The following is a 7,319-nucleotide window of genomic DNA, read 5'->3' on the forward strand; positions in this document are numbered from 1 at the left end:
TAACTAGTATTCATCACCTTAGTCAGCTAGAACACAAGTTTACACAAAATTACAAAGTTGGCCAAAATGTAGAAACTTGGGTTCAGAAGAATGGCTTGGTGAGGTTTTGATACTCGACATCCACTGTCAATAGTTGGCATCACATGCACTTGGTAGACGTAGAGGCTTGGTCCATACTGATCACTTTCAAGTAGTCTCAAACTTGATCTATATTGGTGACTTAGCGAATACTATGAAACTTGATTCATATTACATAGCTTGATCAATACTGACTTAGAAACAATTTCCTTTGTTAACCAATAGAATCTCAGTTAACACTGCAAACTTGTGAAAATCCTTTGGCAACTGAGTAAGCTCAGTCAACACTAGTTCCATCCAACTTTCCTTCATTAATCGAGTGAGCTCAGTTAACACTCATGTTCAACACACTTTCCTTTGTCTCCCGAGTGAACTCGATAGATACTTACACTACTCGATATACACTACCCTCTAAACTTGGCAAACACAGAAATGCTTGGTAGATAGAGAAAATTGTCTTCACTACCCAAGCGAGCTCGGCAAACACTGACTGAAACTGATATGAGATTTGCATAACATCAAAGACAATACACAACTAATCAATTCTATCGAACATGTGTATATGTATGTATGTGTGTATGTACACATGCATATATGATGATGATGATGATGAATACAATATATATTCTTGAGCATGGATATGATCAAGAAGAACATAGGCCCCTACACACAATGGTGTGCTATTAGAGTAGTTTACACATAATGACACTTAATTTTGTAACAAATGTGATTAGATAAATAAAGGCTTCAAAAAATTCATTAATTACACCTATCCTTAAACAATGTTTAATGTAAGATTTCTTAAAGATGAACCAATATTTAGATTCATTGTGATAAATGAATATCTTTTTATACTTTATATCTAGATTTTTATCAAAATATTTTGATGCCAATCCTCATGAGGAAAATAAATAAATCTCTCTTATAAGGTATTTATTCTGCGTAAAACATAGGAAAATATTGAATAAGAAAAATGTTCACATAATTAATTTAGACAAGCTTTTATTCTCTTTTTTCAGAAAAGAGTTTTCCATATTTAACATTTTACATTATTGAGTGAGCGAGTTTTTTGGTTTCCACAACTTTTTCTTTACATTCTTAGCATTTTTTATTAGGGTTTGTTTGGTTGCTAGTATTAGAAAATGTTGGATTTGGTTAATTCATAATTGAGTTTTTTTTAGGGGGAAAATGGAAATAAAAAATTGATTTAATTCCAATTCCACCTCTTGAGGTGGAATTAACAAATTCGTGTTTCGGATCAAAATGAAAATTCAAAACTCATATTCCAATTCCAAACACATCCAAAGTGATGATTAATTATTTTTGAACTTATTCCTACCAATTCTAGTTAATTTCATCCAACAAATGGACCCTTATTAAATTATTGAACCATATTAATTACATTATATAGTTAAACATAGTGTTTCTAGTTACTTTTGTTTCATATTCACAACATCTTTGTTAGTTGATCTAAGAATACATGTCTATACATTGACACAATGATGACCATACCAAGTTATCCTTCAATATCTTGCATCTTCAAATCTATAAAAAGTCTAGAAGGACCAAAAGTAGACCCATAAAAGTAAGAAGTTGAGTTTTACAATTCACTATATCTAGTTTTTAGATTCAATGCATTTCTATTATTGTAGACTTCAATCACAAAAACCAAAAATTAATAGAAAAATTAAGAAAAAATACAATTATTTACAAAGGAATTAGACAATAGCCACTCATATTTAACAATTCATTTTTTATTAATTTAACTTATTATAAATATAAATATAATTCTATATTTATTTATTTATTTATTTATTTATTTATTTATTTATAAATAATATAATATATTTAGTATTGTAAGGCTTAAGTGTGTTAAAGTCTACAGATATTTCGAGAGTTTGAGTCTTAATAAATAATTTCTATATTAGATATGATTAGCCTTACATACTAAATAAATTAATTTGCAACTGGTTCATTAAATAATTTATTTTTAAAAATGTAAATTAACTTTACATTGATGACCATCTCACACTGCTTGGAATATAATAAATGAAGGAATATATTAAAGTAGGAAGATATCCACGAAGTTTTGCCACAAAAAAGTACCACGTTGGCTAGCTGAGGCTCGGCATCATTTGGGGTTATGATTGTTGGGTGAAAGAGCATATGTAGTTGCCTTTGTGCTTTGCAGTGGGACGTGTTGGGTGAAAGAGCATATGTCCAACAACACAATTTTGGGTTTGATGGGGTCACTCGATGGTTAATTTAATTTGGCAGAATCCATATATAGAAATAATTTTTAATATGGTCTGAAGTCACATCAAACTTTGTCTCTCCATTGCAATCATAGCATTGAATACATGTTCTGAGAGCTTTCATACTCATATTTTGAATTCTGGAACCGCTATCAGTAGTTGTGACTATAATAATGAAGCTGCAAAGTAATGGCCACCTTTAAATATCACACACTAAAGAGGAATGTATGCTTAGAAAAATAAGTCAACTTTGACTATTGAACACTTTTAGTTAAGTTGAAAGCGAAATGATTAATCCATTTACCAGCGTAATAATTCTTAACATCCTCAAATCTACCCTACCAAATTTTAAGCTCAATAACAACAAAAACTGAACAAATTTATCCATTCACTAACCAATTCAACCTTCTCAAAATTTGAGCTTATTAGGTAGGGGTCCGATGGGGGGCTTGGGTTCTATATTTAAAGAGCTAGAGGTCCCATGATTTTTGGGGGGGCAGCTAAAGCTTTATTTAGAATCTTTTCCTATTAGCTAGGACCCCCACTTTTTTAGTTAACCGGATGAAAATGGAGTGGGGTTGGAAATAATTCCACTAGCTTAGGGAAGAATTTTGCCGAGTGTATAGAGGAAAATGACCACAAAGTAGAAGAAAAGTACCATTGTTTTTAATAAAAAAGCAGCCAAAAACTAAGGGGCTGGCCCTTTACAACTATGGTGGAACAACTAGCACAAAACCTATTGATGACCAGCCAAAGACCAACTGGCAACCAACAAACAACCAAACAGTCCCCCTAACGGTTCATATCAAAAACATAATAAATAGTAGCACAGTAATTAAATTTACTAGTATTCCTACTTCTAAAACTAGCAAAGTTTAACAAGTTAACAACCTCCATGTAGGTGGTTATCACATCGTACCACCTACAGCCCATAAACAAGTTGAGCTTAAAAATGAAACCATCAACAGAAGATGAAAAGAGACTAGTAGAGTACCAAAAAAACAACAAACACTAGTGAGTCACTAACTAGCATCCTTTATCTTTCCCTTCCTAGCCATCAGAACCTTGGCCCAGTCATCAGCAAGGAAGCTATAAAGGAGCTTTGTGTCCTCCTTTCCAAGGTTCTCCTCCTCCGAGTTATTGGCCAATAGCTGAAGAGTGGTAGCAACTGCATGCATCACTTTAAGAGTGAACTTGGAGAATAGGTTGATTCCCTCCTCCACCACCATGCACTTGTCGTTCAGTTCATGGTGTTCCTTGCAAGTATTAGGTTCATTCTCCTTGTTTTAGGGTCCTACTACAATTCGCCAGGGAGTTCCTCTTATCTTGCACATCAAGATTGTTAGCTTGGCCTTTCAGGTTCTCCTAGCCCTCTTTACTAACCAGAGAGGAAATAGTGTCAAGGGAGGCATCGATCGTAGTGGGGTTCTCCTAGTTAACATCTGAAGGTAGGGTGATGCTAGCAGGGACACGTGTGGGGTTAGGGGAGGGGTCATTGGTAATGTTATCTAACTCGAAGTCCCAAGTTCCATCAATGGTGTCATCCCATTTCTCCACATCTTTATATGTCTCTTATTTCCCCTTATCCATACCTTCCCCTAAATTCTTGTCACTCTTCTCAAAGTTGGTATCATTCTCCTCCTCTTCCTGAGAGTGACTAGCCATTTGTTTGTATCGGCCCCAAGTCTTAGAAATTCTTCTCGACCTTCTTCTCCCACAAATTTCCTCATCTGAGTCCCCAATTTCAACCTCCACCCTCTTGTCTAGAAAAGTACCATAATTGTTTCTAGTTAATTATTTTTATTTTCTTTCATTGATCTACTATTTTTTATGTATTAAAAAGAAGCCATAGGGGGGTTGACCCTAAAGTACAATAGGCTGGAGATCAGCCAGAGATCATGCCACTATAGTTCAACATATTCATTTTCTAGACATTAAAAAAAATTAACCCAAAAAATATCAAAGTCCTTGCTAACAGTATTAACTAAAACAAACATACTACAATAATATCTAAATCAAAAAATAGTGTAGAAGCACAATCTACGAGTTTTATTATGGAACCAACAGTGTTTCATCTTATACAAATTTGCCTCGCAAGGCACATAGCTCATAAAATACCACTTTATAAAAATAAAAATAAAAGAGAAAGATTAGCACAAGGGTTAACTCCCCTCTTTATCTCCTAGGTTCTCTTAATAAGCCTCTCATTCTCCTCCTTCACAGGCTTATCCAGCAGGGTCTTGAACCAATCAACCACCATGAAGCTATAGAGGGAGCAGGGGGTTTCTCTTTCTTTTCCTACATCCTTCTATTCATTTTTAACTTGTATAAAATATAGAGTAGTGACTGTTGAATGCATAACCTTTGTAGTGAACTCAACAAGGGTCTCAAATTTATAGTACATAACCTCCTAGTTATCTGTTAGATCATTCATAGATTTCTCCACCCTATCCATCATAGTTTTACTTTTCTCTTTTTCCTGGCAGAGACCCCATCTCTCCCCCATCGCTCCCTACCTCCTTCATGAGGGAGGTGATATCCTTACCCAAGCTCTTGTCTGAGGATAGGTTACCTTCCATTGTATTAGAAACATGGGATGGGCTAGGGTTATCCTTATTCTCAGAGCTAGGGTGAATTAATTTTATTTTCCTCTTTCTCATAGGCTTACCTTTTGTCTCTATGGATTTTGAACTCACATCCTTTTTTTGGGGGGAGGCGGTGGGGAGGGGTCCTAAATTTCTCCATTTTTAGCCTCATGTAGATATCCTGGTGACTTTGTTGCTATGCCCAATATCAGTCTCGGAGTCAATAATGCTAATGTCATTTCTAGTTCCAGGAGATTTTTTGACAACTTTATTCAAGGCCATCGTAGGGCTCAGGTCAGTGGAGACCCAGGGAGTAACAATGGCTAGGGGATTAACCAAAGTAGGGGGGTTGAGAGCTTGTTAGAATTTGTAAAGCTTGAACATGAAGGTCTGATACAAGATATAAAAGGGTTTCCCAAAAACTCTGGGTTGCTTATGCTAGCTCTTGCCCTCTAGAGACATGCCATCGATCTTCGATATGAGCTCCTCTATAATTTCAAAGGTAATCCCATTGATGGTCACCTATCTGTTAGCCCAAGAGTCCACAAATTGCAAGGATGCATGCTTGTCAAACCCTTGAATACACTACTTCATAAACAACAAAATGCCACATTCCTGCAAATAGACCCTTGTCGCCTCACTATCTTTGATGCAATCTTCAATTCTATCATGCTCAATACGATTTGGGCAGGATCAATATGATTTGAGCATGCACCCATCTTGCAAGGTGGAGCTTGAAGACAAAGGACTTTTAAGATAATATCATTGAGAATGAACTCTTTAAAATAATCGATTCCCATATTATGATAACAAGGTGTCACATTTTCCAACTTCCACCCTATCTCTACACGTATGAAGGGAACCTTTCCCATCATTCTTAAGGAATGGCAGATGTATCCCCATCCCGTAATATGATACACAAGGGGATTGCCATTATTATTTTTCAATACATCTGTCTTTGGCGGCTGTAATCCTTTGACAAGATCCTCGTGGATCATCCTCTCGCCTTCATCATAAATATTTTTGGTGGGATTTCCACAAAGGAAAATGATTTCAAAACCCATTCTTTCTTTAAATTCATTACGACACTTAACCCAAAGAGTGTCCTGCAAGATACAGTTATTCCAAAAGATATGGTCATTCCATTCCTTCCAAATTTGCCAACACACAAAAGAGGGGGGTGATTTTCTAGAAGGATCTAAGGAACAAATGGTTGGATGGGCCTTTAAAGCACCACTGAACCTTCCATTTAGAGAGAATCTCCCTCCATATTTCCTAAGCATAGAGGCAATGTATGAGGAGGAAAATCATATAAAAGGCATGAAACATTTTAGTCCTATGAGAGGATGCATGCCTAGAGTGTATGCCTTTGTAGGGGGATGTAAAGGAGTTTGCTTCCCCAAAGGAGAACACAAGTTTAAAAATAAAACATTAATTGTCATGTTCCCTATTATGAAATTATGGAATTGATTAATATCATTTGGCCTTAGGAGAGCCCAACTTTGATGGGGTTGTCGCCCATAAAATGAGTGAGCTAGTAATTCCAATTCTATGAGAGGTATAAATGTATTATCTATGCCCCTTGGTAAATTGACTGAAAATCACTGAACCACTTTGATGAAACATTACTCTTTACCAAGATTAAGGTATCATTTTTTATGGTCTAATGTTTCCCTCAAGGTATATGCTAATTTGGTACTTGTTATTCCCCACATTGTGTCATTCCTTCATCTATTTTGGGAGTCAAAAATATATTATATATGCCCAAGGATTGGTGAAAAGCTTGGGCCCTATCATTGGAAAAAAAAAGTTTCTTGAAATACATATATATTACAAATTGAATCTCTTATGCAAATTTCAATTGTTGACTATTATAAGATTATAGCCCTAGTTAATTTTTAGACTTAAAAGTACTAATTGTTGGTTTGTGGTGACTGATGAAACAAGTATTGCATTTGTCAAGTATTTTTTAGTTGACTCATCAAGCATTTCTTAAGGTTGAGTTGTCAAGTATGTTTAGGGTTAACTTGTTGACATAAGTCATATAATATTGGCTTATTATGTAGAAGGATGTAATCCAACAACATATAATATTGACACTTTCCTAAATGAATTATTATATAAAAGCAATATCTTTTGCGGAAGAAAATAAGCCCCCTAAGAAGATAATGCCCTCTATTTATGACCCATTATTCCATTTTTAAGACTCATAAGTTGTGGTGGGCTAGAGAAAGGTCAAAGAGATTTGAACATAACCACAAGGATTCTTTAAGATCAAACTCAAGAAAAAGACACAAGGCACAACACATTTCAATTAAGAGAATTTACAGTTTTAAACAAAAAGAAATAATAATATTATCTTATATAATTTTTTCCTATCAGCATACCCCTTCACCTCCTT

The sequence above is a fragment of the Cupressus sempervirens genome, chromosome 6, assembly GCF_028749045.1.
Source record: "Cupressus sempervirens isolate cs-2001-9-10 chromosome 6, ASM2874904v1, whole genome shotgun sequence".
In the NCBI taxonomy this organism is placed as follows: Eukaryota; Viridiplantae; Streptophyta; class Pinopsida; order Cupressales; family Cupressaceae; genus Cupressus; species Cupressus sempervirens.